The sequence below is a fragment of the Camelus dromedarius genome, chromosome 1, assembly GCF_036321535.1.
Source record: "Camelus dromedarius isolate mCamDro1 chromosome 1, mCamDro1.pat, whole genome shotgun sequence".
NCBI lineage: Eukaryota > Metazoa > Chordata > Mammalia > Artiodactyla > Camelidae > Camelus > Camelus dromedarius.
Genome location: NC_087436.1, coordinates 70,778,775 through 70,806,294, shown reverse-complemented (window position 1 = coordinate 70,806,294; position 27,520 = coordinate 70,778,775). Strand labels below are relative to the sequence as shown.

Sequence of the window (27,520 nt, the reverse complement as noted above, 5' to 3'; positions counted from 1 at the left end):
TCTTGGCCCTTCTACTGAGCAGCTCTAACAAGGGTGCCATGACAGCATTTTGAGGCCTCTGATATTAGCACTGGCTCAGCCTCCTTATTCCAATAATCCTCACAAGATCTGAGTGTTTCCACAACCCCAGTATACAGTGCATTGGTAGGTGGCTATAGAGCCCCTTGGTAATACACTGGTAACCAGCTTCTGGAAATATATGTTGTGGTAATATATAGTTCTTCATCAGGTGGAATGGCCTCCTCTTTGCTTTGAAGAAGTTGACTTCAGTCCTTTACTTACAAGGTCTTAAAATGATTTGGTTTTATAATTCGAGCAGCCCTCTCATTGGCTGCCCATCTCCATTGGTCTAAGCATCCATAGTCCATTAGCCATCGTCACAGATCCCTATAACATCAAGGCCCCTAGGTGCATGTGAATGTGCTGCCCATTCCAGTAATTATGACCACCTTGCCTCTGGTGGTTAAGTGCCACCGTTGGGTCTCCTCTATTCTGGAATCCTATCACCCCACTGATACTACAGAGTTAGCTCCACAGTAGCAACTTCTATTGTCAACTTGCTTACAGAGGACAGCCGTCACTGAGCTTCTCAGTGACGCCAGTGCCCCCCACACCAGTGCATTCTTCATTGCTTAAGTGACGGAAGTGTCCCCTGCCTTCTACAGGGGAACACAGTCAGCTGTTTATGTAATAAATTTATTCTAGCATGGCCATGTCTCTTGAGCCTTCTGATCCCTTGCTCAGTTGTCTACCAAAGCAGTTACAGCATCTCCACCTCTTTGACTGTGGCATTGTTATATCCATATTTCAAGGAGTGAAAGGAATAGTGTATTAGGACCATCCAAGTGTTATTGCCAGTATGTTAAATCCTGAATCATGAGAAAGTATCTCCATAGCAATAAACTCTTCATCCAGTTTTATATTTGGCCTCTGCCCCCAACATACACTATTCCCATACTCGCTCTCCCAGCTCCTGTCAGTGGTAGCCATATTTTACAGCTTTTTAAGTAATAATCTACTTCCTTCAATCACAGAGACTGTACTTCCTTCTTCCTTTCACTCTAAGACTGGACCCCAGCTATTGGCCTAGAAACAATGAGAAAGGTGAAAGCAGATGTTGAGGAAGGCAAGTATCATCTCAGAAGTCCTCAGGTAAGCAAGCCTTTGCACAGTTTTCAGACAACAGGAGAGGATAGTCAGAGAGAGGGGCTGCTTCTGCCAACATTTAGGGCTCCTGGAAGCCTCATAATGGCAAATATTATGCCAAGATTACCACCCTAGTTAGGATCAACAATGGGATCTTTATTTTTATCTGATGCAGAAAATGATCAAATTCCAGACTCTCATTCTAAGGGTCTTTTTTCTAGGACACTTTTCATACCAATTGTTTTAGAGTCTGAGTCAAGGATTTGGATGCAAATCATTCTCTTGGGAAATACTTCTAGGAAGCATGTTAAAGGTGGTGGGAATTGTGAAAGAGAATGGGGGAAATCAAATAAACAGAATGTTAAAGTGCAGGTTTTCACAGTGAGCAACTGAGCTTCTCTGAAACACTATAAAATATACCTCAGAAGTGTCCTGTCAAGGGACAAAGAAGTTGAAGTATCTGTCCACAAACTCCTGACTCTCATTGTTTGTTGGCTAATAGGACTTAACTCTCAGCCCCCTTTAGGCTCATCCCCAGGGAGAGGTCAAACATGCTCCCTCACTCAGTTAGGCAGAAATAGTAGGCTTGTTTAATCCACAGAAGCTGCAGTGAGATCCAGGTGGTCTACTGACAGCACCTGCTACATATGCTACCAGACACTGAAAATCTCTCTCCTGCCTTAAAAAAAAGGTGTCAATTATGTTTTTTAATATGCACAAGAATAAATGTAATTTTAAAAAATTTTTATCCACTTCCTACCTAAAAATCTTGTTTTATTCTACTATTAATATGCATCCTGCACATTGTAAAAGACTGTAATGAACAACCACTGAAGAATTGTTATTTATAGGGGAAAGAGGAGAGGGAGGGATAATTGGAAGTTTGGGATTGACTGATACAAACTACTATGTACAGAATAGAAAAACAACAAGGTCCTACTGTACAGCACAGGGAACTATATTCAATGGCTTGTAGTAACCTGTAATAAAAAAAGAATATGAAAAGTATGCTCTATACCAGAAGCTAACACAACATTCTAAATCAAAAAATTAAAAATACAAAGAAAAAAGAATTGCTATCTATGGATACAATTAGATAGATATTATAAAAACTATAGATATTAGATATGGATAAAATTGTATATATAATAACTCTGTAACAGAGATGATGAATTGAAAGGAAGAAGGACTACATGTGTTTGCAGGGAAACCAGCTGGGAGGCTATTATAATCCCCAGAGCACTAACCAAGGTAGTAACTGGGGGTAAGATGGAGAAACGGACAGTTTTGAAATATCTTAATGAGACAGAGTTTATAGAGCTCATTGACTAGCAGAATGCGGGTATTGGATGAGTAGAGGAATCAAAATACAGTTAGTGTCTTTTCCCTTTCTTTAGATATGCAAGTTAAGTATTTAAGAGCAATTAACTGAAAGAGAAATTACAGATATCTTCATAAAAATCTAGTTTAAAATTCAGTGTAAGAATTTCTAATAACTCTTCAGATTATTTTGTTATTTTCCAAAGTTTAGAACCGTGGCCTAATATAATACTGCCAGAATTCCTTCTTAAAAGATTTTTGAGTGTCTTTAACTGGCCTACAGGTATCAATAGCCACAACATTACCTATTTTAGGTGTTCAAAGTTTCTGTGTGGAAATGTATAAATTCATATTAGCATGAAACAAAAAGGTTAACTGTACATCTATCAGATTTCCAGTAACTACCTTGGCAAAAAGCCAAATAGTGTGTTAACCATTGTCAGACACCATTCTGAGCAGAACTTTCCAGCAGAAGGAGGTGAACTGAGAGAAGCAATAAAAAACACCCCCCAAAAATCCAAATGCCAAAATATAAATGTTTCCTATTCTTTCTAATAAGCACTCAATGAATATCAATTGAGGCAGCTCCAGAATGAAGCAGTATGGATTCACAGCTGGCCATTTAAACTTATTAATTGCCACACATTAAACTCACAATATGGTACAACCTGGTTGCCACATCACTAACACAAACCAGCTGTGATATATTCTTTCCACTTGAGAGACTGCACCATTCAACAGAAGACTGTATCTTTTTCAACCTTGCATGAAGATTTTTTGCAACAAAAAAAATTTTAACAAAAACAGGTCACTTTTTCTCCAGCTGCCTAATGACTGAAAAGGTTAAAAATATCATTAAATTTAAACAGAAATAAAAAGCATAGATTTGGTATGAGAGGAGTTATTGACATTTTAAGGATAGTGATTTTAAAATATATATCCTGGAAAGATCTTCAAGAAAAATGGAAACAAGTGTTTATTTCTGACTGGTTTAATATAGCTTAATTCATTCAACAAATATTTATGGAGTATCTATTTTATGTTTGACTGTCACTTTCTCTGAATGCTGGGGACGTAGCCATGATTAAGACAAAGTGTATCTTCTGAACACCACAGTGATAAATATTTAACTGGTTCTCCAGAGGGAAAAGTCCTGATTTGTAGACTTCACTGATACCTATAGTGTAAATACTCCTGTCATGGCCAATTTCAAGCTACTTATATGACATCACTGAGGAGCTGGTAAGTGATGCACACAGCTGACTTTCAGGAGCCAGTAGGAGCCAGCTCTACCACACCTCTGGAACACTGGGATGATGGGCTGTCTCAAAAAAAGAGGGTGGTTGGATTATGTAGAAAATATAAGTTTCGAAAAACACTATATCCCTTTAATGTATACTCTAGCCTTCTCTTAGAAGCTATCCAAACACAGCCCAATTACAAGTTCTACAATAAAGACCTACTTAGAATGATCTAGCCAGTGTTTCTCAAAATGACCCCAGAACTAGTTTGACAGTTTGGATAATCTTTAAACTACATAATCAGCCCTTGAAGTTGGTGCATCTGACTGTGAAGGACTTAAATGTGAGGCTCTCAAAATTCTCAGAACTGGCAGGGGCAGATACACCTTAACATAGCCAGAATGACATTTCCCAAGTGATTACGTACTCTAAAGACATGCAGAATCTACTCCAGGGGTCATTGGTTCTTATCACCAAGATTTGTTTTAGCCACTGTTTATGCTATTTCTCAGTCATTCAAAGAAATGATCAGATTATGTCTTCTTTTGTGAACTACAAAAATTCTTTAATTTTCTTTTCCGAAATTCTTCCTTGTCATCCATTTAAGGCTGATAGAATAAAAATAAATAAATTAAATAAAAATCAAACTAAACCAGTCATTTTTTTATAACAGCTTGACAATAAAAATAACAACTTAGACTTCAAAAATATTGATTAAAAGACTATGCTTGGCTGTTATGGAAAACAGTACGGAGATTCCTCAAAAAACTAAAAATAGACTTACCATATGATTCAGAAATCCCACTCCTGGGCATATATCCAGAGGGAATCTTAATTCAAAAAGACACCTGCACCCCAATGTTCATAGCAACACTATTTTCAATAGCCAAGACATGGAAACAACCTAAATGTCCATCAACAGACAACTGGATAAAGAAAGTTGTGGTATATTTATACAATGGAATACTATTCAGCCATAAAAGGAATAAAATAACGCCATTTGCAGCAACATAGATGGACCTGGAGAATGTCATTCTAAGTGACATAAGCCAGAGAGAGAAAGAAAAATACCATATGATATCACTCATATGTGGAATCTTTAAAAAAAAGGACAAGTGAACTTATTTACAAAACAGAAAGACTCACAAACATAGAAGACAAACTTATGGTTACCAGGTGGGGAAAGGGGTAGGAAGGGATAAATTAGGAGTTTGAGATTTGTGGATACTAACTAATATACATAAAATAGATAAACAAGTTTATACTGTATAGCACAGGGAACTATATTCAATATCTTGTAGTAACTTATGGTATAAAAGAATATGAAAATGAATATATGTATGTTCCTATATGACTGAAGTATTGTGCTGCACACCAGAAATTGACATAACATTGTAAACTGACTATACTTCAATAAAAATATATTTTTTTAAAAAAAAATTATGCTTGGATCAATAATTGAGCCCTTTTTCTGACCAAAAAAATAACTGAGGAATTGTGATAAGTCACTTACACTTTTATAACAAACAAAATTATGGAGAAACTTGAGCACTGACTTTTTTAACTTCATATTAAAAAACAGAAAAACACTGAGACCCAAAGCAATGACTTACACTAAAAAAATATCTAGTAGTGACTTTGTGTGGCAGGTTTAGAATTTGTATAATTCTGAAAGTCCATATTCTAACAAATAATGAAGTTTTCCATTTGAGGCTTGAAGAGAATTCCAAAATGGGGAAAGCCTCTTGGGAAATAATATTTTTCTCTATCTTCCTAGCTACCTACCTACCTATCTATCTGAGTTTTGCTATAGGATCAAGATGCTAAAAGACACAATATGTTTAAATACAATCATAAAAACATTTCTAGACATTTTAAAAAGAATTTTTGCATATATTTAGCCTTTTTAGAAAATTGTCCTAAATATCATTTATGGAAATCACAATGATTCAGCCTTGGGCTCTGGAAAATGAGGTCTCAAGAACAAACTGCATAAATGATAAAACATGATGCTACATCAAATATGTGAATTTGATTCAGTAAATTTTTACTAAGAACATGCTATGAAAGAGGATCTGTACATGAAGGGGAATCAATCCCTACACGTCAAGAGTTCAAGTCGGTCAGAAGCTGAAGTGCTTTAAAATATTTTGATGATAATTTTTCCAAGGGAAACATTGACAATGAAATAAATATTTGCCATGTAAAGTAGAAGATCAAGTTAACAATCTAAAAATAAGTTTGGTTAAAGACAATCCATGCAAATTTGGCTTTATCAGCACTGATGAGTTTAAGCTGGAGAGTTAAATTATTGACACCACTCCTACAGTTTTTACTAACTTATGAAATGAAATCACTGCCCAGAATAGAACCTACCAAATATTACTGTAGAATGCTGACCTCATCCGTCTTGGTAATGATAGTTATTCTCCAAAATCTTTTGAAACAATTGATTGTGGCCTTTTAAAATTCTATTTAAAAGGTTTTCTGTTACAAAATAGACATATTTGAATGAAATATTGCCCCTATGCTTTCTGGCCATTTTTTTTTCCTCATAAAAGTGAAATTTGTTATCTATTTCCTCTCTGGTTGCTAGGATAAAATGTTTCCTTAAGGCTGCTAATACTAGTAACAACAACAGCTGGTGAATCTAATTTGCATTTAAATGAACAATTCACCACTATGTCCTTCAAGTCCCAGGATGCTCCTGATGGATTCTCTGTGCACAGATGCAGTAGTAGCTGCAAGATGGATACACAGGCAACAGTACAGTCTAAAAGCTGTATCTTTTGTTAATGGATCAGTCACTCTACGAAGGGCTGCTGATATATGCACCACACTTTTGAAAAAACAATCATCCCAGATCTGATGTCGGATCTCCATGTCAGACTTCCTATATTTTCTTTCTATATTTCAGGCTGTTTAAGGTTGATTTCAACAAGAATTGGTCTGAGTTATTTTACCAAACAAAAGATTTACCAAAAATCCTTTATCCCTGGCCAAGGCATGAAACATGATTATGATGTTACTCTGTACCCATGGATCCAAGGAATTTCAGGGAAGTTTGTACCAAATTTACAGCATTGTTTATTAATAACAGTGAGACTGATGATTTGTACCTAATCTTCATGAGACCCCTGGAAGTCTCTGCCATTGGTGTTGCCAGTAGTGACAGACAGGTTTCAGTATTTTTCAATCTACAGTTTGCAAGAGAAACATACAACATAGCAACATCATTAAAATGCTGTTGGTGCTCGTTACACAGCAGGTATAAGAAACCATATCCAAGACTCCCTTCTAGTCTTTTTGTTCTGAGATGTTCAGCTCACATATCAGTGGTTTCTGACCTAAGGGAACAACTGCATCTATCAAGCCTTTAAAGAGGTAGGGCAATTGGAACCCCTCCTGGCCACTTTGGACCCCTAATATCAGTGAGACAGCTTTAGACTGTGATGTATATTCTTACTCTTAAGTTTTAAAATTCTCCTTAATAATTGCCTTTAAAAGGAATCAATCACCTTTTCATAATTATAAATTACTGCCTGCTTATCAAAAGGCTTGGAGACTATAAAAAATTCTACTGAACAAAAGTGAAGTTACCCATAATCTTACAATTGAGAAATAACTATTCTTAAGAGTTTGAGTCTTCCTCATCTCTTCTCTGCCAGATTTTCTCTTTACTTTATTGAGAACACATGCTCATAAGAATTTTATATTCTGCTTTTCTTCAGGTAGCCTTGATAACATTAGCATAACTCTTAGTAATGTCATTTTATTGACTACATAATATTATACCATATGGATATCACATCATCATCAAAAGAGCCATATAATTGAAATTTTCATTTATTGTTATCTTTCTGCTTGCTGACTTAAAGAAAAACACACAGCATGAGAGTTGTGAGTTTAAGTTTTATTCAAGGTCTTACTGAGGACGACAGCCCAGGAGATGGCTCTGAGAAACTGTTCTGAAGAGGCAGAGGAATGCTAACTAAAAATTGGCACTTGCCATCTGCCTCTGCAAGGGTTGGAGCACATTGGCACTTGCCATCTACCTCTGCTTGGATTAAACCATGAGCTGCTGCAGCCGCTGACCTCCAGCACACCCTGAAAGGAGTTCAGAGTGGAGGTCAGAAATGAGGCACTCCGTGCTCTGGGAACACTGGCTGAACAGGCCTTCAGATAGTTAGATATTTTCAGGAGAAGATTTTATGACCCCAATTCTTGCATCTCCTCATATCTAGAAAAGCACTAAAATCTTCAATGGTGACATCTGCTCCTTGTGACTAGCAGCAAGCCTCTGCCTAAATGTGTGCTCGACTGCATGTCCCCCCTTCACTGAAGTCATATATAATATTGAGTTCTCTCTCTGCCTCTCAGAACTCTCTGGGATGCTGTCTCCCGGACTATAGTCCTCATTTTGCCCCCAACAAAACTTAGCCCACAACTCTCACATTGTGTGATTTTATTTCAGTTGACAGGAGGAACTGGTATATATGCAAATTTTTTTGCTAGGAAATACAGATAGTCAAGCATACATCTTGATGAAAGATAACTGCTAATTACAAAGAACAAATATCTCAAGTTAATTTTTGTGCTTCTCTATGTATGAGAAAATGCAAGAATCTGGGGCAATTGAAATCCTTCCTGAGATATACACCTTAACTACCTACAGATCCTTTATCCAAAGCACAGAATGTTTCATCTTTTTTTTTCACCCTGAATCCCCCTCATGGCAGTGGGTTGCAACTTAACCCTTGTAAAACTGGATGCTGAGCGACACTCTTTGTTCTTTTTGTTTATTCTTTATAAATAGTTATGAAACTTTTGTGCATAAAACTGTATCATATTTCATCCATAGCTTTTAGATAAATCTCTAAAATTATATTGACTTCAACAAAGAATGCAAACATTCTTAAGGTTGTAGTTTTAATTTTAATAATTAATTTCCAAAAAAAGAATATCTGCATTTACATTCAAAAAAAAAACTGAAGGAATACATTACCAATGTAGTCACATATTTTGGAAATATTTATTCCTTCTCCATATATCTAATGGAATAAATTTTGTTTGCCTTTTATTCTTTTGGCTCACAGACATTTTATGTTTTTATATAATCAAATCTATTATCTTTCTGATTTCATGCACTACTTTTAAGTCTCACAAATCTTTCTCATACAGACATTTGATGACGTGTTAATTTCTATTTTCTTCTAGACTTTTTACAATCTGATTTTTCACATTAAACTCTTCAAGCATTTAAAGTGTTTCCCCAAATAATTAACTAATTTTCATAGCACCACTTATTGAAAAACCTTAATACATGGTAACATATATTTCCTGTACCTTGTGGGAAAACAGATCTTCCCTGGATTTCTCAGTGTTCCTGCAAAATCCTGGCATCCTGAGCCATTGATACATTTTAAAAATTGAGATTATTTTGTTTTACTTTCACCAGAAAAAACAAACAAACTGCTTTTCACTTGCCTGAGTATTAGATATCTGGCCATCTGTCTTCTTAATGGTGGAGCCTATTGCTCCCAAGCAAAGGGTCATAAACCTTTTATCCCTAAGAGTCCAAAGTTTCCATTCCAGGATAGGCATCTGAATTAAAGGAAAGGGAGACTGAATACGTCTAGACTCCTGGAGGAATTTAGACTGTTATCTATGTGTTTACATTTCAAAAGAGAATTCTGGGTTGTAAATTTTAGGAACTGGTCTTACCTTCCCTCTAAAGAGATGTATTTGCATTCCAAAGGTAAGAACTCAGATTCCCTCCCATTCTCCCAGGAGGAAAGGCAGATGTAGTCCCCTTCTGGGTAAGGAGAGAAATTCATAGTTCTGGGTCCCTAGCCAGCAATTCAATCTCACAGCACCTGTAGGATTTATCCATCTACCTCTTATGTCATCTGTGGGTTCAGGCTTGGGCAGGGGGTGAGGGGGGATGACTCTGGGAACAATTACAGCTGTGAGTGAAAAAAAACTGTCATCTCTGACGAAGGATCTGCAGATGTTTCTATATACATATTTGTGTGTGTGTATAATTATGTAACTTCACAGCTTTTGACTTAACACAGATTACATTTTTAAGCCTCTTGAATCTCCTTCTGGCTATTTTTCTGTCTATCATTGTCACTTAATTATTTTAGCTTTATAATAATTTATAGTATGTGATAAATTTCACATAACCAGTGGTTTTTTTCTAATTTTAAGCAACTCTCATCCATCCTTTTTTCCACAAAATTTTAGAATCCCTTCATCAAAATCTGAAAAGTTGAAATTTTTATTATGCTTATAGCAATTGGTAGATAATTAACACTTTACAATATTTAGTTTCCCTATCCAGAAACATGGTATATGTCTCTATTAGAATTTTTATGTCTCAGTTTTGTAGTTTTCTGTATGCAAATTCAATCATTTCTATGTGATATTGTTAAGAATTCAGTGTTCCTATTGCTGATGTGTATATAATCTTATTTTTCACTGTGCTTTTTATCATTGTTGATATGACTATAAAATAATCTTATAGCCAGTCTTTTTTTTTTAACTTGTTAATTTTTATTGATTTTTGGCTGATAAATTTAAGTTTTTAACTATCCTATTATATCCACTGCATATAACCATTCAGTTCTATTTTAAGGTTTTTAGCATTGAAAAGAATTTCTATAATTCATTTAATAGTAATAGTGATCTGTCCAACTGAGACAGGAAGGGGGCAGGGTACAGCCATGCAAGGACTGCTACGGCAATTAACATCAAAATGGTGAGAGATTCAACCCCCAGTAGGCCTTGAGGCTCAAGGTGGTGGGAGATCTGTCTTCTAGCAGATCTTGAGCTTCAATATACGCTCACTGTAATATATTAACATGGTGAATAACATGCCCACAGGCACCATGGCAGTCCCAAGGCTAGCCACAAAAGCTCAAAGAGTGGGAAATGGCCAACTTCCTGGGAATCCCAGCCCCTTCCCCAGACAAGTTAGACTGGTCCTTCCATTTATTAGCGTATGAAGCCACTGAGCCCATAAAAGCTGGCAACACGGTGCCTTGCGGCTGCCGCTCTGTCTGTGGAGTATGTACCTACTTTTACTCTAGTATGAGCACACAATCCTCACACCTCGTGGCCTTTCTCTTGCCTTTCAATGTATCTCTGTATAAATCTACCTTTACTCAACTGTGGCTTGCTCTTGAAGTCTTTCCTGCGTGAAGCCAAGGACCCACACTTGGAGAGGCACATCCCAGGGGCTCAACCAAAGCCTGGGACACGGCCCTCCTCATGCCCCACATCCATTTTTCCTGCATCACAACCATAGAAATAAAGACCTTTCTTGTTGATCTAGTCAAGTATCAAATATATTGATCATAAGAATCTGCAATTATTAGACACTAGAAATACCAAATCTTGTAGGATGACATAATCATGGCCTTCATGAAGGTCACAGCCTAGTAGGGGACAGAGGAACTTCTAAAGAAAACTCTAAAATTTATTCCATACATCTCCACATCAGCTGCAAACTTCAGTCACCAGAGAAAGGAGACAGCAAGTGATCAAGACATTGGCGGATAGAAAGGTTCCTGATTCTAAGCTCTCAAAAGTGTTCAATGTATCTTATTACATTTACTGAGGTCAAGACAGTTGTTTTTAAAAATTATTGCTTTATTGAATTTTAAAAATTAAAGTGTATAGAGTTTAAAAAGAGAAACAAAATGTAATTTTTCTTTTTCTTTTTTTTTAACTCATTTTTAACCCATGTCAAGGCACATTCAGTATGGTGAAGAGTCTAAAGAAACTCAGGTGCAACAAAGAAGAAATGTGTTCTCTACAAGTACCATACCATGGGTCAACTTCCTGAAATCCTGGAATTTAGTTTCTTAAATGTAAAGATTTTTGGTCAATGTGAATTATTTCTAATTTTTTTAGTTTATATCTACCACGTGAGAATTTATAGTGAAAATTAGAGAAAACATATAAAATTACCTAGCAGAATTTCTGGCCTAAGGAAAATGCACAATAAACAGTAGTTTCCCATTACCTCTGTGTGTGTGTGTGTGTGTGTGTGTGTGTGTGTGTGTGTGAGATTTGAATTAAACTTTTAGTTTCACTAAACTTGGACTCATTTTATGGTGGAAATAAATAATCTACAATTTCTCCAAAAATGAGTTGTGATTTTTTTTAAACCATCAGCTGTTAAGAAGTCTAATTTGGGTAGTTATCAAGCAAAATATAACTTGTCATGCACAGCAACCAATTTTTATGTGTCACAGAATGCAAAATTAAAACACCAGATCCCTTAGCAAAATATGTGCAAAATGAAGTTGGCATAAAGGTTAATAGATTTCCTTTTAAATTCCATGATAGTTTATTCCTATTATATCTAAAACTGGAATTTTTTAAAACTTAAAATAGTCTTAAAAGCTCTTCTAGAGTTCTTATATTTGCCACATATGCAGCTCTATTCGGATTGGCACAAGGCAAATAGATGGGTGGATGGATGATAGATTTATTGATCAACAAACAGATGGATAGAAAACAAGGAAGGAAGAGAACAGAGAGGATTTTCTGTGATACACTTATAAACAAAAAATGTCATTTTTGGAATCCAACTAAATTATTGCAAAGCTGCAATTTTAAAAAGTCACTCAAGACCTGAAGTACAAATAAAACAGTTAATCCATTTACTGCCCATTTCAGCAACATTTTCCATCTCATCAAGAATTGATTTACTACAAATTTCCAAGAGGAAGGATTACGAGTATTTCTATTTTCCAAAATGTGGATATTCTACTAAGAAAATTTGAGAATAAGAGTAAATAGTCAGTTCTTCTATAATGCTTATTTTGAAAGTGCAAATTTATTCCAAGGTGATTGATATAATAAGGAACAAGTTGAACATAATGTAACTTTCACATTTTACTTATGCATGATTTTACCTGCCAAAAAAAAAAAAAAAAAAAAACTATATGCAGGTAAAAAAGTTGCACCCAGCTGAACTGAGTCAGAAAGCACAAAATGCATTCACACACACACCTTAAACATCTATTAACTACTTCTGTTAATGCATGTGTTAAAATGCAAGTTTTTTTTATTATTATTCTTTTGCACTTGTAAACTTGCTTTTTAAAAGCCATTTATTATCTTAGATATGTCTAAATGCTTTAAAATTACAACCTGTGCGTGTAAAAGAAAAGCTTTAAGGACTGAAGAGAATCTTGAAATGATAAAGCACTTTGAAAGAAATGGGAGAACATGTGATATTTCCAGAGCAACAGAGACAAAACTGGGAAACAAAAGCTTTATGGTTGAAACATTTCAAATGCTGAAAAGTCAATAAGGCCTAAAGCAGCAGAAAATAGGAAGATTGTTAAGCATGTGGATTGAAGACCAAATAAAAGAAAATCAGAAATAATTTTTCTCACAATCAAAGAGAAAGCACTATTCATAAATAAAGACCTTCAACAGAAATCACCAAACCCTGAAAGTGACCTCTTTCAGATCACTCCTTTTAAATCACAGTGGCGTGGTCTATGGTTTCAAACGTAGCCAAAATTTCCAAGCCTTCAGCTGTTGGATGGAGCCACAAGGACAAATAAGAAAGGCACAAAAAAATTTCCAGCAGTGATATAGAAGTTAAGTGAAGAAAAACGCTATACTTTAGACCAAATTTTTAATTTTGAAGAAGCAGCTATCTAGCATATTGTACGTCTGGAAGGACCTACACCTCAAAGGCAGAAAAACGTCCCTGGATTTAAGGTAGGGAATCGTAACTGTGATGTTTGGCTCAAACACAATGAGCCACACTTCCCCAAACTTTCCATCTGACTTCAGATAGGGTCCTTCCACCACGTTGCAACAACCTACAAGTCACAGCTTTTCCTCTCCCACTTCCACAAACAAACTTCAGGTCCTTCTTAAGAATAAGTGCCGTATTTATTGTAGTACTTGTGTATTTCTGAACCATTTAACATGTGTAACCATGCTACCATTTTTATAAGGCTCTTTTATAGATACAAACTGATGAAGTTTTTGAGTGTTGTGACCCATTTTTCCCATAGTCTCTATTTTTTAATTGCACAATTTTCCTGTCACTTCCATTTTGAGGCATGTATTGTGGATGAAAACTGTTGCCTGCCCTGTCAGTTATCAAAGGCTATTGTAGCCATCAGCCCAGCAGCCGCTGCAGCCACCCTGACTGCACACCCAGAGGAAAAGCAGGAGACTGGCCCTAGACAGTTAAGGTGGACATCAGTGAGCCCAGCTCTTGCATCCTCCCATACACAGACAGGCACTACATCCATTGACTTGAGATGCCTGGCTTTGTTTAACAGTAATCTTTCATGTTCTGGCTACCTGATTTTCGTTGCAAAACTCCTATCCTGGCTTCTCCCTAACCCCTTCAGAGCAGTCCCTCAGAGCTATCAGAGGCTGTCTTCTGGGCTTAAGCCCTCAGTTTTGTCCACCAAATAAAATGTAACTCTCAACTTTTAGGTTGTGCCTTTTTTTTTAAAGTCAACAGTATATATCCTGTTACAGCAGAACTGGCTATAGTACTCTTCAGAGAAGGCCTCTAGCTTTCTATGACTACAACTCACCTATATGTTATATTTGGCATGACAATGCCAACTACAAATTGGCACTTGCCATGCCATCTGCCTCTACAAGGATTGGATCACGCTGGCACTTGCCATCTATCTCTGCTTGGATTAAATCATGAGCTGCTGCAGCCATTGACCTCCAGCACACCCTGAAAGGAGCTTAGGGTGGAGATCAGGAATGGAATGCGGCACTCCATGCTCTGGGAAAACTGGCAGGACAGGTCTAACAGATAGTTAGATATTTTCAGGAGAAGATTTTATGAGCCCCAATTCTTGCATCTCCTCATATCTAGAAAAGCACTAACTCCATTAATGGTGACATCCACTCCTCATGACTAGCAGCAAGCCTCTCTTAATGTGTGCTTGACTGCACGCACCCTCTTCATTAAAATCATAGATAATACCGTTGTTCTCCCTTGTCACTTCGGAGCAGTTCCTCAGAGCTATCAGAGATGCTGTCTCTTGGGCTATAGTCCTCATTTTGCCCCAAATAAAACCTAACTCGCAACTCTCACATTGTGTGACTTTATTTCAGTCAACAATAATTACCCAGAAAAATTCTAGTAAATAAGATTAATGGTTTGTTAATCATGGGAGATGGGAGTGGGGGTAGGGGGTGGGGATTTCATCCTTCTGCTAACAACTCCTAAATTTGTATATTTGAGCTCAGATCCTTCTGACCTCCAAACTTACATAATAAACAGTACTTTACATTTCTTTAGACATCTTGTAGTCATCTCAAATGCACTTAATGTGTCCAAAACTAAACTCTTCAGCGTCTCTTGAAAAACTGCACCTCCTCCAGTTTCCATCACCTGAGTAAACCACCCCTCTGCTCCTGTTCTTTTCCCCACTCATGCCTGAAGCCTGGTCATCCTGAACAACTCTTCCCCCAGCCCCCCAAATACCAACTGCATCTAAACCATCACCAGACCTGCCCACGCTACCTCCCAAATGCATTTCCACCCTCTCCCTTCTGTCTCCATTGCCCCCACCTGGTCTACATCTCCCTGGGAGACCACAGCCTCTTCAGGGTGCCCCAGGTTCTCCCCAGAGTATTTTGTGAGGGAAACTAGCATCAGGTCACACCTCAAACTAAAAACATTAATGGCTTTCCACTGCAGGTTTTACAATCCACAAAATTTCTTAAATTCAACATGACGTGGCCCTAGACTATCTCTTAAATCTCATCTCATACTATTCCTCCCCCATCACCCCCATTCCTGCATCCTGAAAGCTGGCTTAATAGACCCAAGTCCTTTCTGGCCTCACACCTCCACTCATACTGTTCATTTTGTGGGCACATCTTCTCTGTTTAATTTCTACTCAGTCTTCAGGACTTGGGTGAATATCACTTTTTCAGAAACACTTTTCTACCTCCCACTCTAAATTAGCACCCTCTTTATCCTCTTTCTGATCTCACAATTACTGTCCTTCTTAAGGCTTATCTTTATTTATTTATTCATTTGTGTAATTATTTGCTAAATTCTCAATTTCCCACTAGACTATGAATCCCACGAGGTCAGACAGCATCTCTGTTTTGGTCGCAGTATTGCATAACTAACCTGACTGGCACAGAGTACACACTTAAAAATATTTATAAGATGAATAAACTCCTTCAGAAAATGTTTATCCTATTATGTTTGGGGTGTTGGATTAAGTTCCAGGACTGTATCTAAGAACACATGATCTTTCGTGGGGGACATATAATCAAATAATCATCATAATAGCAATAACTAGCATTTTGACAATTTGTGTTAGGTGATGCATTATCAAAATCCACCTTTATAACAACTCTATGATGTTGATACAATTCTGTTGTTATGCCCACTTCACAGATGAGGAAACTGAGATTCATCAAGGATAAGTAATTTGTCTGAAGTTACACAGCCAGTCAGAGGCAGAAGTTTAATGTCATGTGCTCTAAATACTCTCCACAGAGGCAGGAAAGACATATCTGTCCTTGGGGAGTTGGGAAGGATTTCCCTTAAAAGTAACACTTAATCTGCATCTTAAAGAGTGAGTCAGAGGTTTCCAGATAGAAAAGGGGGTGAGGGCATGGTGGGAAGAAGAAAAAGCAGACATTAGTGAGTGAGAAGGCACAGCATGTTTTTTTGTAGGACAAAGAGTTCATAGGAGTTGAAGTGCTAAGTCGCATGGTAGAAAGTCCTCTGAAAGGAGGCAAAATAAATAGGCTGGGAACAGACTGAGAAAGTCCTGTGGTATCTCTAATCTGATCACTGGAAAGCCAGTGGTAGTTTTGATCTAATAAAAATAAAAATATTCCAGGGAACTTCTTGCTCTTAAAATGCTAGGTCCATCAATTCTATCATAGAAAAAGCAGAAGTGCCAGACTTATTAAAACACATGGATAATTAAGGACGAAATATTAGAAATTACTAATTACTAATATAAACCAACAGCTCTCTTCCTCTTCCCTTCACTTCCTTCCCTGGACGTGTCAGTCCCAGACAATCAGGTGCAGCCGAGCATGGTGGTGCCCTCCTTAGCACAGGAGAACCACAGGGACCCAGAGCAAGATTTTGGAGCAAGATCGGGATGACATGAGTCCACCCAGGCAGAATGAGGAGGGTGTGTTTGTGGGAAGGGTATGCCCGGTATGCAGAATTGGAGCCCAAGTTGGGTGAGGAGGTCTGGGCATGGGGGTGACTCAGTGCAGGGTGTCAGAGCCCAAGTGGGGTGAGCAAGGTTTCTGGGTGGGAGAGTTTGTAAGAGCCCAACTGGAGTAGCGAGGGTGCCCATATAGGGGAGAGGGACATGGCAACAGCCTAGCATTGGGACTTAAAACCTGAATGGTGTGAGGACAATATCCCTGGAAGAAAAGCGGGCAGGATCAGAGATGGGAGTGAGTTACATACATGCAGATTAATCAATAAATAATAAGTATATAAAGGGCAATGGTCCAGGTTTTTCACTGCCAGAGAATGGAGTTACCAGTATGGAAAGAAACCCTATGGTGTTAGTTGGAATTGAAGGCTTCAATGTAAACTCAGTATTTTACAAAATTATCTACATGATTATAGAGAATAAATATAGATGTGTGTATATGTGAGTATGTGTGTGCACATACACATATTTCAGCTCTGTCCACTAAGATGGCATGAAAAGGGCAAAAGCAACTTGTGCATCTAGCACCCAGACCTTCCTTTCTAAAGACCTTTATCCACTAGAGACAGGGCTTCTTGAAAGAAATAGCTGATTCCAAGGTGGAGGAAGAAAAAGCATAAGATGAGCCTAGAATACTTTATGTAGCTGAAAGTGAGGAAGTGTTCTAAAAATGGTGGGTTCAAAAAGACACATGCACCCCAATGTTCATAGCAGCATTATATACAATAGCCAAGACATGGAAACAGCCTAAATGTCCATTGACAGATGCCTGGATTAAGACGTAGTGATATAGTTACACAATGGAATACTACTCAGCCATTAAAAAGAATAAAGTAATGCCATTTGCAGCAACATGGATGGATCTGGAGGTCGTCATTCTAAGTGAAGTGAGCCAGAAAGAGAAAGAAAAATACCATATGATTTCGCTTATATGTGGAATCTTAAAAAAAAAAAAAAAGACACGAACTTATTTCCAAAACAGAAACAGACACAGATATAGAAAACAAACTTGTGGTTACCAGGGGGAAAGAGAGTGGGAAAGGATAAATTGGGAGTTTGGGATTAGCAGATACTAACTACTGTATATAAAATAGATAAACTAAAAGGTCCTACTGTACTGCACAGGGAACTATATTTAGTACCTTCTGATAGCCTATAATGAAAAAGAATATGAAAAGGAATATATATATATATGTATAACTGAATCAGTATGCTGTACACTAGAAACTAACACAACATTGTAAGCCAATTACACTTCAATTAAAAAAAACAGAATATAAATTTTTTAAAAATGATGGTGACTTGTCAAAAGCCACAAAAGCCAGATTGAAGGGCTCCCACTGGCCAAGTCAGGGATAATACGAAGGTTAAAATAAATATAAAGTAACAGATTATAATCAATCACATTAAATAGAATTGTAACAAATGTACTACCCAGGTACGGAATGAGATAACGGAGGAGACAGCATGTGAGGAGCAGAGAATACACAGGAATCATCTATACTATCCTCCCAATTGTGCTGTGTACTTAAAACTGCCCTTTTAAAAAGTCTTTTAAAAATAAAATAGAAAGGCATGAGTCCATATTAATATAAGGAATTAAGTAAATAAACAAATTAAAACTATCATAAAAAAGAGGATTTTACATAGTCTCAAAATACCTTCCCATGATAAAAATATTTACTAAACACAAAGGGAAAAAGAGTAACATAGCAGTGAACAACACTGGCAGACACCACCTTACTAAAGTGATTAAAGTGAACACCACCAGCACCAGGACAAAATGCACCTGTGCCCCACTGGACAAAATGCAAAGGAAAGAATGCAGAATCACTTTTGCGGCATTTCTGCCAAAGATACATAACCTGAATCTAAAGATAAGGAAATATTAGACAATCCTCCGGAGAAGGATATTCTATAAAATAAGTAGTCTATAGACTTCAAAAGTGTCAGGATCATCAGTCAAGGAATGACTGGCTCCAGGTTGAAGGAGACTAAAGAGACAAGACAACAAAACACAACACGCAATTTTGAACTGCATCCTTTAGCTACAAAGGATATTGCTCAAATGTGGTCTGAGGATGAGGTATCAATGTCCATTTCCTGACATCAAGGGTTGTGCTGTGGCCATGTCCCTCTTTGTAGGAAATACACATTCAAGTATTCCAGGTGCTGAAGCAGATCAGCAACCTGCTCAAAATAGGTTCAGGAAAAAAGAAGTTCTTTGTACTCACTGTAATCCAACTCTTTGGTGGTTGAAATAGTTCTTTTAAATAAAGAAGCAAACAAACAAGTACTAATATCACCTTGATGTGTCAGCTCCAGTCTCCAGAACTCAGCTTGAACTCAACTGTTAACACAGGAGAATCTTCAAACTCGAAACCCTGGCAACATATTGCTTCCCTTAGCAACTAACCAAACATCACGTTCATTCTTTTTTAACACACATCCTTAACAAATTATATTTGGTTTCTGACCTTTCCAGCCAATTATTTATTACATCATCACTGTAGAGGCTGACAGATCAAAGACTACCAGAAGCACACCTGTGAAAACAAAACAAAAAAAATACAGGTGAGTTTATTTAGTTTGCACAGGAAGAGAGACTGCATAACTTGGGAACCACAGGAGCATCTGAGTGGGGGGAGCTGAGAAGGGCTTCTTACAGGATTTGAGCTCATGGCGGGTGATTCTAAGGAGAAGTTAAGGAAGCAGGGACCAGTTCCGGACTGGAAGCTCTCAAGAAGCAGGGGCAATTCAGTGACTGGGAATCTTAACACTTTTCCTCCAAAGAGGTGAGAAGATTAAATAAGCCTAGACTTGCCATCGGTAAAGAAGCTGCAATCTTTCATGGCCATCAGAAGGGAAGGTGTTTACTCATTTCTATTGTCACGTAGTGGCCTCGTCTACGGCCTGTTCTGTGGATTGTTTATGTCCGATCGGGAATATTTGGTCTGGCTGTCAGCAGGGCCATTTTTCAATTTCTCACCAGAGAAGTAGATAAGAAGATAAGCAGTACTGTAAAAGGCGACACAGTGTAAACAGAGGATGTAATCACTGACTGCCTGTTACTAAGGGAAGAGTTAAAAAGTCACGAGGAGACTGCAGGGAATAATAGAATGTAGCAGCCTCTAAAATATTTCTTAACCTCTCTCCCAAACATCTGCTACTCTCATCAACCCCCATCCCCACATTTGCAAAGGATATAACCTAGTCTCACATTTCATGACTGAAATAAGGGATCAGTGGTAACCTTCCCTTAGCCCTGACATACCCTTAGTCTTTCTCTCCTCTCCCTCTTTTCTCTATGCTGTGCATGCACGATCTGCATGAGAGAGAGCTCACAGCCATGGGACAAGTCTTCATCAACAAAGAACAAAAGTGAGTGCGTAACTCTCACCCTCTTTTTCCCTCTAAAAGACAATTCTGAAACACATCCTACGCGGCCTCTCGTGGTCCCAGCAAGACCAAGCCCCAGCTGCCCACAGCAGGGACAGAGGCAACAACATACTTTTTCACTGCTTTGCCTTCTTTCTCTATTTCCCTTGTCCCAGTCACCCCCTCCTATTTCCAGGGGGCATTTCTCAAATAAAGTACCTTATCTCTCGCTAAGATCTCGGGGGAAAGCCAGACTAAAATAGTAACTCTGAAAAAACACTTTTTTTTTTTAAAAGGAGTGATTCAGCTTTTCTTCCCTTCAACTCTTCCTGAGACCACAGTTGACTCAAAACTCTTCCTAACCAAGTTTATTCAAAGCTACAAATGTAGCTGTCAGAATTCAACAATAGGTATGTGTTATGGCCGGAGCTGTGTCCCCCACAAAACTCATCTGTTGAAGCCTTAACTCTCAGTACCTCAGAATGTCACTGTATTTGGAGATAAGGGCCTTTAAAGAGATGATTAAGTTTAAAGGAAGCCTTCAGTGTGGACCCTGCTTCAATCTGACTGATGTCCTTACAAGAAAAGGAAACCTGGACACACAGAGAGACACCAGGGATGCGCACACACAGACGAAAGGCTGTGAGAGGACACAGCAAGAAGGGAGCCATTTGCAAACCAGGGAGAGAGGCCTCAGAAGAAGCCGAAACCTGCCAATACCTTATCTTAGACCCCTGGCCTCCAGACCTGTAAGAAATAAACTTGTTATTTGAGTCACCCAGCCTGTGGTGTCTCTCATGTAGTCCTACCGAACTAATTCAGTATGTTATCAGAAAATAGTATTTTTTACCTTTAACTAGTATGAGGCTTCCTTACCAATCAATCAAGAGATAATAGTTTTAGAAAGGTACAGAGGTTTAATTTCATAATGATGGTCCTGAGTCATCAGCAAAATCTGAAGTTATTTCTAGACTCTCTCTATATGACACTGGTATATTTTCTAAGATTTTGGACCTTAAAGACATAAACCTCTTTTATCTGGGACTACAATTTATCAGAAACGAAAACTGTATAAATAATTTATCTCTATCTTGGCAGAATTTTCTAGCTTTCAGGTTTGGAAGAGGCATGCTTTTCTGATGTTTCCAGAGAGAGAAGCATGACTGGACATGAATACTAAACATTGATAAACCTGAAAATGTTTACAGATTGTGGAAGGTATTTCAGATTGTGGAATAAAGAGGCTGAATTACATTCAGTTCTTTTCTGTATTGAGTTAATACCTCATTACTTATTCTGGATCATAAAGAGTCCCCAGAACACTCTGCTAAAGACTGTCCTTTCCTCTTACTTTTCCTTTGACCCATTACCAACCAGTTGTGCAGGTGGATGAGCCATTGTTACTCCAGCAGGAAGGAGAGATGGGAAAGGATGGGGATACAGGTGAGGCCAGCATGGCAGGGGCTGTGAGCTGAGCCTAAATGAATGAAAGGCAAGAGACTCTCTAAGGAGAAAAAATTATTTTAATTCCTTCTCCCATAACCCACAGTTGTAATGCAACATAGAGCAATCATTGGAAGATACTGTTATTATATGTAGAAATTAATATCATAAGAAGAAATTTTATCTAAAACTCTTAGGATAGGAGGCTGGGACACAGACATACAAATTAATATACATCAACAGCTGAGTAACCGCTACTTGACACCAACACAGCATCACTGACCACATTTTCTAAAATAGAGCCTTAAATCCTGAGTCACAGTACTTATTTTTGAGGAAAAAAAGAAAAAATATTTCTAAGGAACTCTTCAGTCAAGTTTGAGTGTATTGCCTGAAACTGATTCCATCAAATAAAGTGTCTATCATGGAAACAAACTATTGTGTAATTCTGTGATAATAGGCAAAGACAGAAAAGTGACTTCAGCAGAAATGACATGACCTGCAGAAAGGCTATCATTAAAAAGTTCAGAAATGATAAATGCTGGAGAGGATGTGGAGAAAGGGAAACCCTCCTACACTTATGGTGGGAATGTAAATTGGTGCAGCCATTATGGAAAATGGTATAGAGAGCCCTTAAAAAACTAAAAATAGACTTACCATATGATCCAGCAACCCCACTCCGGGGCATATACCCAGAAGAAACTAATTCAAAAAGACACATGCACCCCAATGTTCATAGCAGCACTATTTACAATAGCCAAGACATGGAAACAGTCTAAATGTCCACTGACAGATGCCTGAATAAAGAAGTTGTGGTATAGTTATACAATGGAATACTACTCAGCCATAAAAAGAATAAAATAATGCCATTTGCAGCAACATGGATGGACCTGGAGATCATCATTCTAAGTGAAGTAAGCCAGAAAGAGAAAGAATAATACCATATATCACTTACGTGTGGAATCTAAAAAAATAACACAAATAAACTTATTTACAAAAAAGAAACAGACTCATGGACATGAATGTCAAACTTATGGTTACTGAGGGGAAGGGAAGAGTGGATAAAGTGGGAGTTCAGGATTTGCAGATCCTAACTACTGTATATAAAATAAACAACAAGGTCCTACTGTATAGCACAGGGAACTGTAGTCAATATCTTGTAGTAGCATATAATGAAAAAGAATATGAAAAGGAATATATATATGTATAACTGAATCACTATGCTGTACACCAGAAATTAACACAACATTGAAAACCAACTATACTTCAGTTAAAAAAAGAAACGACATGACTTGATAAGCATGTCATATCTAGGTCTAGATATGCAGGCCTGGGTAAGCTTACCTGCATATCTAAATAAGCAGACCTGACCTGAAGAGCACATGCTGAAAATTCACAAGCCTATTGTCTGTGTGATCCCAAAAAGGACAGTCACAAACGGCACAACACTTCTCCAGAGGGGTTTTTGAACTTTTATCCATTCCAGATGGAACACTACAAGGCCTTTTGATATCCCACTATTTAATTTGTTGGATGTGTTTATAAGAATTGAGGGGCCATTCTTTAAAGGACATATGAAAGTGTAAATTACTCCGGACTCCATTGGTTCGAGCCATGTGTATGTGATGTGAAATAATTACATAATTTATTCAAGAAGAGTAGTGAGATTACTAGTTAGTAATCATTCGGGTGCTGGATCACTTTCATTTGGTCATCAATTTTTAATATCAGTTGAGATATTTACTTAAATGGCATATTTAATTAACACAGATAAAGAAGAAATAAGTCATCAACAGAAAAAGAGGGGGCCATTAAAGGTTATCTAAATCACTATCTAGCATGATAGATGGAAAGTAACCACATGCTGGGTTCAATAACAACCAGGCTTCAAGTCTAAGCTTCAAAGATTACTCTGCAATACAAATGTGTTCCTTCTTACCACAATCTGTGCTGCTTTTTATACTCTGCCAGTGGGCAGACCATTTTTTTCCTTTATTCTTTCTTGACTTCATGCTTTCTTCCTCACATTCTGAAGGCACATTTATGTTGTAGACAATCTGTGAAGAAGGTGGAGTAGACAGAACAGAAGGAACCTCAGAGGACAGCATCTGAAACAATGAACAGTTAAATGTTTGAACATGATGGTCTGGAAAATAATAAAAGCCTATCTTGAAAATTCAGATCCATATACCAGACAACTAACCATAAAACAGAAAAGGGTCAGGATACACTAGAAAGTTCTGGAATGACTGATGGTTACTAATAAACAGGCAATGCCATGTACAAGTAGGACTTAAATAGGACAGTACTCAATTATTCAAAAAAAAAAAAAGCCTTGGATTCTACCTTTCTACTTGAATCAGTGCAGAACAAGACAACAGAAACACTAATACAATTTCTCTATAAATGAGTAAATACACTAGTGTTGGATAATATCCTCTGTATATGACAGCAACCCAGTAATGTAATTACTACTACTGCTCTCAGAAAGTGGAGATGATTTTTCTTGCTTCCTCCCAGATTTGGGAGTGCATGTGGTCTGGTGGAAACAGACACTGAATTCACACATACACGCTGGCCACTGACATGTAATCTTGGCAAGATGCTTAACCTGAGAACTAGTTTTTTTCATCAATAAAGTATGGTTAATAACATCCAATAGGGCTACTTCCAAGAGGCTGGTCACATTTGGAAGTTGCTCCAAACTTTAAAATAAAAAATGCACTTAAAGCACATAACTTAGTAGATAGCTACATGATAAATATTAGTTTCCATCTTTTTTTCCCTCCCCTTGTACCCGTTTCCCTGTTGATCATCATAACGAACAAAGGGGATGAGTTAATCAACAACCACTTAGGCTAGAGCAGTCAAACAGTTGGACATTTCATCTCTGCCGAGTAGAATCCCCATAGCAGAGATACTTGGGGAGCTAGTTCTCCCCTAGTCACATTTTCTGCAAGAGGTACATTTTCAACGATTTTTGTAAAACTACCATGTTGACATGAAGGATAACAGAGAGTCAAGTATGGGAGCAAGACCCCCAAACTGGGGTTAGAAGTCAATCAAGGTTGCTGCCTACTCAAGACCTGGCTTTTCCCATCCAACCACGGAGGGAGAAGAAGTCCTGACGCTTGGTCACACTCAGGCTCGCTCCTCCAAAATAGTGCTGGAACTGGTTCCTCTGTCAAGGCAAAATTACCCCAAACCAATATTAAAAGTTCTGGCCCTCAATCCTTTTTTAAAAAGCTAGAGTAACAAGATGGAACTTTATGGCAGAGTGTAGGAATACACAGGAAGAAAATACAAGCAAGTGCTAACTTTCCTGCCCTGATGCAACCCATTTAGATGTGACTTAAAATCTTTAAATATCCTGTTTCGTCCAATAGCAGATCTCCCCTGATCTTTAGTGACCTTTCTTGTGAATACTCAAGATTATCGCATAACAAGTCATACTTGTCACGTGCTTCAACTCAAAATGGGGAGCGGGGAGGGGGAAAGATGCAGACGACAGGTTTGAAGCATAATTAAACACATGCTGGCAGTCTCCGGCTCTCTCTCAGCAGCAAACTTGGGCGGCCAAGTTTCCACAATATTTGTAGGGAAACAGATACTCTATAACCACAGGCTTATGCTGCTCTCCTAATGATTTCATCAAAGTCCTCCAACCCTCCTGACGTCTTGAAAGAATTATGAATTCCGTGACAGACATGCATAGCAGAGGGGAAGCCTGCCGTGGGATTCAGGAACCAAGAACTCAGGAGGAGCAGGGCCAGATAGTGACCTTGAGTGAACACACTGCTTTGCACAGTTTATTTCCTCATGTAAAAGCCAGAGCTCCAAATTTTTACAGGAGTTTATGAAGATGAATTGGGTATCAGTGTTCAAACTCTCTCTAATCATCCCAGACTTTTAGCCTTTTAGTCTCGCTCCATCTGCTTACACATCCTCATTTACCCTCTTTCTCTCCATTGTATGATGAGCTTGAAACCACATTCCAAGTGTCAAGACGCTGAATCCCTGTTTCAGGACTGATGACCTTATTCAGACCCTCCCATCTCTTTACTCTCTACAGACCTGATGTGAAGGACTGACTGGGAACAATCCTAGATTAAAACATAACATTATTTTACTTACATGGGTCAAGATGTAGAGGTCAAGATGTAGAAATTAGACAATTCCTAAAGAAAATACTAAAACAATGTTCCACTAAGATGAAAAAAAGTCCTTTTATTTGAAAGATGGCTGTTAATTACAGAAATGTGTAATTACCTGTACTTTTGGCCAGCACAATAAATTGAACAGAAATAATAAGGATTAATAATAAAAAACAGTAGAATTAGTTTACAGTCGAACAGAGATTTATTTCTTCAGCTTATCTAAAATCAGGGTAAATACTTTAATTTATGGACAGCCACCATATCTGCTACTCCTCTCTTGCAAGTCAACATGTTCCCAAAAGGGAGTAGGTTGGTTGGAGCAGAATGGAAAATGCAAGGGTAAGCCATGATTTCCTGTAAAAGGTCAGACAGTAAATATTTTAGGTTTTGTGGTCCATACCTATGGTGTATGGTCTCTGTAGCAACTCCTTACCTCTGTCATTGTAGCTTGAGAGTTTGCTTGGAGGCTCTGGCAGGGGACCATAGCTATTTGCATACCCTTGACCAAGAAGAATGGTTCTCCTCTATCCGGGAAGGTCACCCTCTTCGACCCAGTGCACAGCTTCATGAGGGACGCACATGGAGTGGTGAGGGAGGAAGAAGACACACGCCCAGCCAGACAGATCAGCCGAATTAACCCTGGCGATCAATGGGGTGACAGATGTCGCAGCCTCTCATCTTGTCATGGTAGCTTAAAAGCAGCCATAGACAATACATGAAATGGATGTGGTTGTGCTCCAATAAAACTTTGCTTATGGACACAAATTTAAATTTACTGTAACTTTCACATCACAAAATACTATTCTTAAAATTTTTTTCAATCATTTAAAAATTCTTGGGTGGAGGGAGATAGCTCAGTGGTAGAGCACATGATTAGCATGTGTGAAGACCTGGCTTCAATCTGCAGTACCTCTGTTTAAAAAAATTAGCAAATAAAAAATTAAAATTCTTTGTTGTATGGTTTATGGGTCACACAAAAACTGGATATGGTCCATGGCCTGTATTTGCCAATCCCTGATGTAATGCAAGGAATAGGAGTCATATAGGCAGAAAATATTGGTCTGAATTGGGTAAATCATGAAATCTCTTTAAGTTTCAGTTTTTAAATCACCCTCTTATGAGGGAAAAATAAAGTTATACACATGAAAATAATTTTAAACTATTATGTATTATACACATACTAGTTGCTGGTGACATTTATTTACACAGACCTTGCCGCATATATAAGTTTACCAAATGAAAACCCCAAAACACACAAAGAGCAGAGAAAGTCAAAATCATAAAGATAATAAATGCATACATACATAAGATCTACACAGTGTCAAAGCTGAAGTCTGATTTTTCTTCAAAATTGTTGACAGCTAGAGTGAAAGGGAAGTCTTCGATTCAACAAATATTTATTTTGTTAGTATTTGCTATGAGCCAACCATTGTTCTAGGTGCCAGGAATACAGCACTTAAAACAGAAAAAAAAAAAAAAGTCTTGGTTGTCATGGCACAAAATAGTCAATTATTTCTCTTTGATAATAAGAAAAACATAACAATTCTTTAAGGGAAATGAAGCCTTCTCTGATGTATAGCAATAACTTCACTTGTAGTTTCACAGGCAACACTGC

The 27,520-nt window shown here is 37.8% G+C and overlaps 1 long non-coding RNA gene across 3 annotated transcripts in view; it reads right to left on the bottom strand.

Moving 5' to 3' along the window:
• Positions 1 to 19,310, bottom strand: part of LOC135321170 (uncharacterized) — a 248,317-nt gene extending 229,007 nt beyond the window's left edge. For all 3 annotated transcript variants that reach the window (XR_010380723.1, XR_010380724.1, XR_010380722.1), the window contains exon 1: positions 19,162 to 19,310. This is a non-coding gene — a long non-coding RNA (uncharacterized LOC135321170). The remainder of the gene's footprint in view (positions 1 to 19,161) is intronic.
• Between the last annotated feature and the right edge of the window lie 8,210 nt (positions 19,311 to 27,520).